The sequence below is a fragment of the Chelon labrosus genome (genome assembly GCF_963514085.1).
Source record: "Chelon labrosus genome assembly, chromosome: 14".
NCBI classification, from domain to species: Eukaryota; Metazoa; Chordata; class Actinopteri; order Mugiliformes; family Mugilidae; genus Chelon; species Chelon labrosus.
Genome location: NC_140347.1, coordinates 30,007,876 through 30,020,515, shown reverse-complemented (window position 1 = coordinate 30,020,515; position 12,640 = coordinate 30,007,876).

Below are 12,640 nucleotides of genomic sequence, written 5' to 3'. Positions count from 1 at the left end.
CCTCCCCTCCTCAAAGTCGCCTCCACCCAGAATCTCCACACCGGTCGCTCTGCACTGTTCTTAATTTAATCTGACGGAGAAAACGGCACGGACAACTCACGTAGCATGTTAAGCGTGTTGCTCACTAATAAAAAAAATAGCCTACGTTACCGTCACTTTTTAAAACACTATGTTTGTGCTCTTAAGTTTTCAATTCAATTCAATTCAATTTTATTTATATAGCGTCAATAACAATACAAATCGTCTCAAGACGCTTTACAAAAACCCGGCCTGAAACCCCCAGAGCAAGCCTGAAGGCGACGGTGGCAAGGAAAAACTCCCTTTTAACAGGAAGAAACCTTGAGCAGAACCCATCTGCCTAAGGCCAGCCGGGTACAGACAGACCATGGAGATTCAAAATTATGTAAAGAGAGTTGGTCAAAACCGGAGGAAACGACTCAGACTTAATGTGAGCTACCTTAACTTTATAAGCGATAGCTTTCAAAGTTGTATTGATATTAAACAGTTTACCATAAATTATCTTTATCTTACATACATTTGTCCATAGAATGCTACGTCTCAACAGTTTATTACATCGTATGTTATAACATATAAGAAACTAAAAAGCAAGAGGACATAAGGATAAAAAATAAAAAAATATGACAGATCCAACACTGGAGAACCTGTGTATGACATTTGAGTCACCAGTAGCGCGCCGTATTTCACGAAACTTGATGGGCTTGTAAGGAGTCATCCACAGATTATTATTGTCAAATTTCAAGCAGTTTACTGTGGTGGTTTGTAAGATAAACATGTAGTCGTTGTAACGCTCCCAACAGCCTGAATTTCACGAAACTTGATTGTACGCAAGCATATTACAATGACGGTTGCTATTCATAAGGCTTGGGTGAATACTTCAAAAGGTATTACAAGACAAATAGAATGCACCATAAAGACGTATGAAATGCTTCCGTGTCACCTGTAGCGCCCCCTGTAGGCATAATGTCACGCAACTTGATGGGTGTCTACCAGTGGCGGTTCTACGGGGGGGCATACAGGGGCAGCTGCCCCTGTAAAAATACATTTTGCCACCCCAGTTGACCCTATTTAAATATATTTTATTTATTTAACACATTTTTTTAATTAAATGATCTATCCGTAGAAATTCAACCCTCATCTCCTTCTATCTATCATTATTTAGTCTTTAAAATACGCCCCCCCCCCCCCCCCCCCCGGAATTTTGAAAAGGTTTCACCCAAAGAGAGAAACGTTTCTCTCATGTCGCGATATCACTGGACCTCCTGGTCCGTTTACCGCTTCATTCGCATTTCGTCCAGTGCGTTGGTGGCATTCACAGTTAGTTCCGTGTGTTCTTTATTAAATATAACTACTAGCAGTAGGCCTACACTGAAATTAAACTACAAATGAGACCTGGAAGTCCGGTTTGGAATGTGTTGCTGCACCGGGACGGTACGGCCATACGGCGCTGGCGAAGCGGGGAGATTTTTTTCGTCACGTAGGCCTAACGTTTGTTAGCGTTATGGAGTTTGGCCTCCTTTTGGATACGATACTTCTTCTGTCACATGAGCTTGTAAACGTGCAAATTTGCTATCATGGTGGCTAGCAAGCTATACGTTATAATGTATGTTTGTTTACGCTCATTACAAAAGTTCCGGGTCACGTAAACCCGACCAATTAAATATTAAAATCAAATTCAGTCCTGTTTCCTGTTTTTCCATTTTTGGAACTTTTACTTTTGATCTGAGCCTAAAATTGAAATATGAAAAACCAGCCATTTTTTCGTTTTGTGATTAAAAAACAAATAACAAAATAACTAGTCACTTTTTCATATTTTTGATTGCCATTTGAAAATGGAAAGAACTAATAATACACGAATCCGTGTGTCATTAGTTCTTTTCCATTTATATTCAGTATATATACGTCTGCCATATGTTGCCACCCCTCAAAAATTCCTGCCCCCCTCTCGCCACCCCATAAATATTTTTCTAGATCCGCCCCTGGTGTCTACACAATATTTTATGGATTGTGTATGCCAAAATTCATGAAGTTAGCTATTGCAGTGTTGGAGATATTGAAATTTTGCTTTTGTAGCGCCCCACAGAGACCAAGGCTGCGTTCAGACTGCCAGCCAAAATCCGATTTTTAGCCCATTCAGATTTGAATCGGATCTCGATTTTGAAGTCTGAATAGTGACAGATCACATGAAATCCGATTTTTGCCAAACGGTTGCAAACCACATCCAGAGGTAGTTTCATATCGCATTCGTATCGGATATGGACAGATGCGTCTCAGTCTGAACAGCTCCCAACACTCAGATGGGTTTTGACTGTCCGTGACGTCACTTACGCGACGCCAGGCCAGAACCAATGCGCCAGACCGCGTGCCTATTTCCGTTGTGGAGGAGCCACGTTACGGCCACGGACAGTGATATTACAGCTATCACAATGGAGGAGGACTTTGAAAACAATTCGCCTTGGACAGAGGAAGAAACTGCATGCCTTATAAATCTTTACACTGACGTGACGTACATCCATCGTGTTGTTTGTTGTTGTTTTGCTTGTCGCTGTCGCAATTATATGACGTCTGACAAATACACGTGCTGAATGACGCTTCCGCTCGTTGCTACAGCAACCTATCAGACCGGTGAAGAATGTGGCCCAGTCTGAACAGAACCATATCCGATTTGGACACTTGCTAAAGGCAGTGTGAACAGTCAGCCCTAAAAATCGGATATGAGAAGGAATCAGATTTGAATCAGATCCGTCTGCAGTCTGAACGCAGCCCAAGGGTCGCAAAAGTTGGGATGCTTGTACGGAATCATATTAATATCAATGATATGAGGTTTGATTAAGTTTGGGTATATACTTCACAAAATATTAGCTTTGGAGTTATACTGCACCACACCATAAAAATTAATGAGCCATTAACTTTGTATTCAATAACCCTGCTGAAGTTCTTTTGAAGAATTTTCATTATCTTTGTCCATAAATGGTACATGCCAAGTTTGGTGAGAATTGGATGAACGGGCTAGTTGATTATGCTTTGAGGTGCAATTTTTTCAAAATGGTGTAAATAAATTGCGGAAATGGGCGTGTCCTAGTCCAATAGAACCAGGGCTATGTGGTAATCAGAGGGAGAAAGAATTTTGTTTCTAGGACACACGGTTCTCAAGATATGAGCCAAAATGTAAATTATAGCGCCACCTAGCTGTAGACATGTGATTGACACCTTGACAAAATGAAATGCTAGGACTTCTACCAAGTTACCAACTTTAATGCCTTTCACCCTTGCAGTTTGTCCTGGGCAGACACTTTTAGCTAAGCAGAAGGAACAGAAGAAGAAGAAGAAGAAGAAGAAAGAATAAAAATCGCAACAAAATGAATAGGTATCCTGCAATTTCGTTGCATGGACCCCTAATGATTAATTTTTATGGTGTGGCACAGTATAACTCCAAAGCTAATATTTTGTGAAGTATATACCCAAACTTAATCAAACTTCACATCATTGATAATAATATGATTCTGTACAAGCACACCAACTTTTGTGACCCTTGGTCTCTAGGGGCACTACAAAAGCAACATTTCAGTTTCTCAATGACTGTAATAGCTAACTTCATGAAATTTGGCATACACAATCTGTAACATATTGTGTAGACGCCCATCAAGCTGTGTGACATTACGTCTACAGGGGGCGCTACAGGTGACACGGAAACATTTCATATGACTTTAAGGCCTATAATGTTTGAAGTACTCAACCAATCCTTACGAAACTTAGCAACCGTCATTATAATATGCTTGTATACAATTGTGCCGAAATTCGGGCTGCAGGGGTGCTACAAAAACTGCATGTTTGTATGTCACAAACTACCACAGTAAACAATAATAATCTGTGGATGACTCCTTACAAGCCCACCAAGTTTCACGCAATACGGCCTATAGGGGGTCCTACTGGTGACGTTAAAATATTTGAGTCCTGTCTCCTACTCAGTTTGCAGACCCAGCTTTCTCCTAGTCACACTTGACCTCTTGACAGGTCTTTTCCTACCTGCTTTCGCCTATGACTCCCTCTAGTGGCAGACTGAGGCAATGGCATCTGTAGAGAAGACTGCATACAAGCCCACCAAATTTCGTTGGTTCCGACCCGCCTGACTTTCATTCACTTGTCAGCCAAAGGATTCCTCCGCAGACACTTTGCCTCTTTCAGGCTGTGTCTGACCCGCTTATGCCTCTGTGTCCCGCTCTGGGATGACTTTGCCACGGCCTGGACCCCTTTAGGATCGCTACTATACTTTTTATTTATATTTTTTTATTTTTATTTGTTTTTTAGACACTTTTATTTAAGTACTTGTGCCTGAAGTGTTGCTACCTGAGCCCTTTGCAGCGAAATTTCGTTCATGTATCTATCTTATCCAGCCTGGAAGACACAAATGCATGAACTAGTTTTTCAGCATCACTCAGGACGTTCCTGATTTTGAAGCTATTATGCAGGTGAGAGGAGGCAGTCCTGGTTATTTGCTGTATGTACGAATTAAAGAACATATCCTCGTCAAATATAACACCAAGGTTTTTCACAATAGTACTCGAGGCCAAGGTAATGCCATCCAAAGAAACCAAGTGACTAGATAATGAATCTCTGAGGTGTTTTGGAACAAATACAATTACAGGTCATCCAAGCCTTTATGTCTTTAAGGCATGCTTGGAGTTTCAGAATCAGAATCAGAATACTTAATTAATCCATCAAGGAAATTGTTTTGTTGTAGTTGCTCCCATAAAGTGACAGTTTAAAGGTGACAGAGCAAATAAAAAAGTAATATACAAATATATATAAAAAAATAAAAGTAAGATTCACAAAAAGTAAAAGAAACAACATTGCACAAGTACAGGGTACAGGTCACAATATACAGAGGTAATATACAGAGGTAAAAGGTTGCAAATTACAAGAGTCTGAAGCGAGTGTTAAGAGTAATACCAACACTTAGCGGGAGGAGTTATAAAGTTTGATGACCTCCTGTGGAATTCTGTGGTGCATTTGGGTAGGATGAGTCTGTTACTGAAGGTACTCCTTAGACTGGCCAGTGTGTTGTGGAGTGGGTGGGATGAGTTGTCCAGGATGGTCTTCAGTCTTGCCAGCATCCTCCTCTCTGACACTGTGTTCGAAGACTCCAGCTCCGCCCCACAACATCACTGGCTTTGTGGATCAGTTTGTTGAGTCTGTACCACCTGATTGGTTTCATCTGGTTTCATGGATATGTACAGTTTCATTAGTTTGTTTTTCAAAATGATTCTTTTGAACCACATAATTTTCATTAGTTCATGTTCAGTAAATTTTTATGTATTATTACTTTTGTCAGTTTCAAGTTATTTCAGTGACCACTGTAAATTTTTCTTTATTTAGTTTTTCAGCATCACGTGTGTATTCAGATCAGTAATATAGATTTCGGGCAGCACAGTGGCATGGTGGTTAGTACTGATGCCTCACACAGCGAGAAGGTTCCAGGTTCAAATCCATGGGCAGACTGGGCCTTTCTGTGTGGAGTTTTCATGTTCTCCCTGTGGCTGTGTGGCTTCTCTCCGGGTACTCCGGCTTACTCCCACCGTCCAAAGATCGTTAGGTTTGTTGGTGACTGGCTGTGGCCCTGCGATAGACTAGCGACCTGTCCAGGGTGTACCCCGCTCTCGCCTGATGACAGCTGGGATAGGCTCCAACACACCCCACAACCCTTCACAGGACAAGTGGTTACAGAAGATGAATGAATGAATATAGATTTCATTGTTGCAAAGCATTACTTTCTACTGTGTTTTTATTAGTGACATCATCAGCAACTAGTCAGTGTGACTCATCACATAATAGTCAACTTTAAAAAATCTGAACTCGTGCAACCCCTACTGCCTACTACTATTGTTTCCATGAAAAGGTGTACATGGTCTGTAACAAACCTTAGGTAGGTGGTACATTTTAACAGCTTGCGTTTTTTCCCTTAGTGTGTCCTGGTGCCATGTGTCACGGGGCAGAAGTGTGGGTTTTAGCATGATTTGAATTGTTTGTCTTACTGAATTTTAACATTGCATGCTTTTACTTGTGTTGTTTTAACCATTTTTATTTATTATGTTTTTAATGCATGCGTGTGGTTTTTTACTAACTTCTGCCTGTGAACACACCGCTGTGCACCTGGGAGGCTCCGCCCTCTCCCCTTACCACTGAACCAATCGGCAGCGGGGGAGAGTGGCGGAGGGATATAAAGAAAGGTACGACCGGAAAAGACACGCGAGCACGATGGGAGAAAGACGCGAGAAGAAAGACAATACGATGTAGGAACAGAAGGAGAACGTGATGGACGGATGGACGGATGGACGGATGGACTGACTGAAACAGGACACAGAGTCATCATGCGAGAAGAACGCCAGAGGGACGTCGTGGCGGCGTGAGGGGAGGAGAACGAGGAGGAGGCCGCGAACGAGGCGAAGGCAGCGGGTGTCCCAGCAGCGGTTGTGCCGGCCGCACGGATGAAGAGACCGCGGAGCGTTACTACATGAAGTTCTCGCAGCGGCACGGCAGTGCGCCCTGCCTGGCGGGTAAGTTTCGCCCTATGGGCCGTCAGTAACGCTCTCGTGTGTGGTTGTGCGGCGGCACCGGAATCCGTGCGATGTGTGGACACCCGTACTGGCCATGTGCTTTTTTATCTTCCAGGTGTCAGCCGGGTAGCCCACTGCTAAGGGCCAGAAGAGGCGCCTGCGGCACCTGGAGCGGTGGAAGGCCTCATCTCCCCTCTGAGCCGCCTCGTCCCCGGTCTGGCGGCCATGATTGACTCTTTTTATTTTATTTTAGTAACGGACTTTTTTTTAATGTTTATTTGCATCTTTTTAACTTTTGGTTTTAAAACCTTTTAAGGTTTTACTGTTTTAAGTTCTTTTAATAAACCTTTTTGTTTTTAGTACACCGGCTATTGGTCTTCCGCCTCTCTCCTCTGGTCGCTGTCAGCGTGCTCTCCCCCGATAAATTCACCAATACCTGCGTTTTCCCCTTTAATAACAATAACTTTTTCATTTATCATTATTTCATGTTCCACTTCTCATCATCCTTCCCCCCTCGGTTACACATGTGTTCCCAGGTAAGCGACACCCCTGGCCATCAAAATTAATGCAGAAGAAAACATAATTCATCAGACCAGGCAACCTTCTTCCCTTGCCCCATGGTGCAGTTCTGACGCTTATGTGTTGTATTGTAGGAGCTTTCATCAGTGGAAAAGGGTCAGCATGGGCACCCTGAATGGTCTGAAGCTCGTTGCCCCATTCAAAACAAACTGATGCAGTGTGTATTCTGATACCTTACTATCAGAACCAGCATTAACTTTTTCAGTTATAATAATTGATTTATTATTAATAATAATTAATAGTTTAATTCACAGGTGGAACAGTGGCGTGGTGGTTAGCACTGATGCCTCACAGCCAGAAGGTTCCGGGTTTGAATCCATGGGCCGACTGGGCCTTTCTGTGTGGAGTTTGCATGTTCTCCCTGTGTCTGCGCGGGTTCCCTCCAGGTACCCCCGGCCTGTGTTCTCTCTCTTTCTCCCTTCCACCTCTTCTCCTCCACTCCACACCTCCACATGGAGACCCCCAGCTGCTCGGCTGCAGCTGGGTGCAAGGTAGCCTGCCTGTTCTCCTTACAGCAGCGAAGTGACATCCTGTTTGAGGAATCTGCACCAGCTCTTTTAGCCAACAAACAGAAGGTTTGTAGGCTAAACCCCCAACCGACAGGAGCCACGGCTAGTTAGCACCGAGCTGCTAACAAGCCACTTCAAAGGACTTCAAGGAGCGGCCAGTTTCCCTCCAACGTCTGCCATCAGGACTACACAGCAAGGACTTCAACTTTTCCCAGCCTGGTCCTTCCATCAGGAACCGCCAGCTAAAGTAGCAACACACCAGAAATTGTCTTTTCTACCAAAACTGGTAGTATGACCTGGGCATAGTCAAGCTAAGCTAAGAATTGAACTATGAACTTTGATCTGATATTTGTTTTTATTGAGTTGTTATAGTACAGTGATTTGATGTTAGTTTAGGTTATGCAACACACAGACTCAGGGTCTCTTGCATGCTAAACTAACCACCCTTCCTCTAACCTGGCACCTCATAAAACTCTTATCACATTCCATATATATACTAGCCAGCACATGGTCTGAGTGTCCCTACTCAGCAGCCATCTTATTTTCTCTTTGTTCAAAGCCTCAAGGCCCCAGCGGCCATGAATATTGCCAACCTCTACACTGTCAAGAACTCCAGATTCCTTCAACTTTAAGTAGTTGTTAACGTGGTAATTTTTGGTTATAGTTATTAAGTTAATTATTAATCAGAAATCCAAATTGACAATTTAGTATATTTTATGAGACTGATTTGATTAATTGGCTATCTTTTCCCTTCGTAGAAGGGTGGTGCCCAGAGGTGATCTAGTCATTCAGATCCAATTATTTAATAATAAATAATTATTTTTGATAATTTTTTGGATAATTACTGCATGGGCAATTATCTTTCAGCTGGCAAAATGTCATTTAACCCCAGCTAATGCAATAGCTTCAGTAGCTTCTCATTTCTTAAACAACCATGCCTAAAGATACATCCTGTGGTCGTGGAAACGATGTTAGTCTGTTTGAGAAAGGTCAAATCATTGGCACACATCAAGCAAAGAAAACATCTGAGGAGATTGTAGAAACTACTAAAATTGGGTTAAGAACTGTCCAACGTATTATGAAAAACTGGAAGGATAGTTGGGGAACCATTGTCGCAGAGGAAGAAATATGGTTGGAAAAAAATCCTGATTGATCATGATCGGCCATCACTTAAACGTTTAGTGAAATCAAATCAAAGACAATTCACAGTGGAACTCGGGGCTATGTTTAATAGCAAAACTAAGAACATTTCAACGCGTACCATGTGAAGGGAATTCAAGGGATTGGGACTGAACAGCTGTGTAGCCTTAAAAAAAAAAAAAGATAAATATTTCCAGTCGACGGTATTGTTATTTTTTATAAATGTGTTTCTGCTGGTAATGTTAACATTTGGTTGAAAATAAGCCGGTATGGTCCGGCAAAGCCACCTCCCCATCCCCCTCGAAGTAAGAAAAAGGTGGGGGGCTGCTCGTTTGTGTAAAATTGGAGCGGACGAATGTTAAGCTGTTCAGGCTATTTACCACAAAACCGCATTTTTTCAGACAACGTCAGGTGGCTATTCAAACATGAACCAAAGGAGTTGTTTACTTAAAGAAAGCCGACCTGTTTGTAAATGCAGCTGCAATATCAGGTCTCGCAGAGCTCGCGCGAGAGTCAAGTTGATGGTATGTTTGAAGCCATCTGACGTTGTCTATGAAAATAAATGCGGTTTTGTAGGATGGAAATGGCCTAAGATCTCCCATTATATGCTGCTGTGGCGATGCGGGGACAGACATAACCACTGCATAAGACCTAAAATATTTGCCTGGAATTGTCCTTTTAATGCCACACACTTGCCTCCATATTAATTATTTGTCTTTCACTGTAGGCTGAAGTTGGTACCCAGCACAGGGCATGCTTTGCAAACAAGGTAATGTTTATGTTCGTTTTTAATTTAAAGATGTATCCATTAAATTTAATATTGATAATTGTCTATGCTTTTAACTGTATTTTTTGGTGAGGCCGATGATGCAGTTTTCTATGTTTAAAGGGATGAAAGAAATAACTATGAAGGCAAATGTCATCCCTAATTAAGAGATTAGATTAACTATAATAAAGGCTAGGCTATATATGTTGCACAGTTGTTTAGTCTTTTCTCGTCAGAAAAATAGCTTAGTCCACAGCATTTAACAAAGATTGGAAAGGGTTCACAATCTGTGTTTTAAAATTTATAAATTACTTTATTTATTTTTAGCTAAAATATTCTAATTAGAAATTTGGACTGCATTATTTGAGTGGTTTCAGAGTACTATTTTATGTCATCCCACAGGATCAAACACCGGAGACCATGAAGAACACTGAGAGCAGTGAATGGCACAGAACCTCTATGGTAAACATTGATCTTGAAAGAAAGACGCTGAAGACGACTTTTGTTTGAATAATTGAGTGGAAGTGCATAAATGTTTGCAAAGATTTATCCACAGATTTAGCAGATATGCAAAGATTTATGCACACATTTCTGGGGACGTGCCATGTGGCATATCTTAACTGTCATGATTAACTGTATCTCTATGTTTTGGGCATCTCCTGTTTTATTTTGTAAGTTACAAAGATTTATGCACACACCCATGCAGGTGTTTGTATGTGTTGTTTGTATGCTTACAGTTCTGTTGCTGTGTCCAAAGTGGTTTGGAGAAAAAGACTTTGAATAAAAACACTGAAATATTCTACATTTGTTGTGTGAAGAAGTTTATTTGAGTATTCTGAACTTAGTAGTTTAAGAGCTGTGTAAAATTATCTTATTGGTTAGAAATCAGAATATTTTTTGAGTTTAAAGATGTTGATCAGTTAAGCACCATAGCATCAGAACAAGTCATTACAAAGAAATAAAAAAATATATACAAATTAAAACAAATGTTTTAAGTACAGTACACTCACAAATTAAAAAGAAAAAAAGGACTATATTTGAGTGTATGATTTAAAAAATGTAATCAGTTTCCACAAAAGTTTTGAGTATTCTGAACTTGTTCGGGTTTACAGCGACCGTTTTGGCCAAGAATTGTATATTGGTGGGATATTTGAGTTTGAATTATTGATTCTAGGTAGATACTTTATTTATCCCATGGGACATTCGGTAAAAACCTTCCCCTCCCCTTTCTTGAGACTGATGCATACAGAAGCACTCATATAATGGCGGTGTGGAAAACTCACATGACGTCATTTGATATTTGTATATCAAATAAGCATCACATGTGTACTCTGTGTACATGCATGGTGCTCTCCTGTTCTCCATCTTACTCAGTGGAGTAGCAAAGGAGGAGCTTGTGTGTACTAATCTATATGAAACACAAATAAAATTTAAACATTTTCGCCAACATCACAAATATGTAGTTTTGTTGCTGTAAACTGAGTGTAATCATATTTTGCTGACCCCTTTTGTCAGCCTATTTAAGTAATTTGGTTGTTTTTTTTGCACTCGATGGGAAAATAAAACCCACTTTTGCAATCAAAAATACCTGTGTCCTGTTGCCTAACTGCTTGGTAACATCTGTAAAACTTTTTCCAGATCTTTCACGGTCAAGGACACGTCACATCAGGGGCCGACTGGGGGGGGGGAAGTGGCCCAGGAGTCATTGACAAGCCGGCCCACTTCATGCGCGGTGTGAGGAGCCAGCCAGCCAGCCGGCAACACAAGTTTCATGTACCCTGATGAAAAAAACTGCATTTGATGTTGTTTTGGACCATAATCATATAGTAATCATTAACCTGAATCCTATAGCCTACAGTAAAATAATTACAGCAGTATAGTGATTTTACAGCATGTACTGATTTTAATGCAAACAGGTCATTGATACAATAAAATTTGGCCAACCAATTTGGCAGGCTGTTAGAACTGAATGACACTGACTGTCAATACCAGGAGTGGGCAGTTATTTTTCCCAAGCGGCCACATGAGAAACCGTAAATATCTTGGAGGGCCATTCTAATAGGCTGAAATCAATTCTGCGCCCACAGCATTGGTATGTTTTACTTTGTGCTGGTGTTTTTAGTAAAGGGATGATCAAGACAGCAATTAGTCATACTTAAAGCTTGAAATGCTTTGCAATGAACACATTCTCTTATAAAGTGCAGTTAATTAAATCTTAAATGAAATATGTACCAATGGACTTTTAAAATATAAACAAAATGTATTTAGTTATTTAACTGCTAATCTATTAGTATGATTTGGTTTTTTTAAATGACCATATATGATATTTATATTGGCTAATACTACTAAATAAATGATGCTAACATACAGACACACTGAAAGTGACCGTTAGCCAAATAACAGCAGCATGTTTAACACGGCATTAGCATGCTAACTTAGGACACCAAGCAAAAAAAAAGTTCTGTCCGGATGATCTGTCGAGAACAAATGTCAAGCTTTACGCTGGCCGGTAAGTGTCAGCCAAAGGGCTGTATACGGCCGCGGGCTGTGTCATGCCCAGGTCTGGTCTATACCATGAGTAAACCACTAGAGGGCAACGTAATAACAACAATAAGCCCATTTCAATAAAAATGTTATTTAAAAATAGACAGCGCTGGCTCTCAATCCACCAAAGTCTTGCACCGTTAGCGCAGTGTGATTGACAAGTGCTTGTGAGTGGCAGGGGCGGACTTACCATTAGGCAAACACAGGCAATTGCCTGAGGCCCCGAAATTTCCAGGGGCCCCCAAATGTCTCACAAAAACTGATTAATAAAGGTTTATTCGATTTAAAGCAGTTATTATTGGTTAAGCCTTAATTTGTGCGCTTAAAAATACATAAAAATGCTTAATCTATCATCATGATCGTTTTGACTGCTCCCCCCTCCATTCTCATGCAATGGACTATTCCATGTTACTGCGCATGTGCAGGCTTAAGTCAGGAAGACGGTACCAGAGCCCGTCTACGGAGAGCCTTCCCACTCTCTATTAAGTCCCATTGTAACTAATTTTGGTTGCAGTTCCACCAGATTTCCA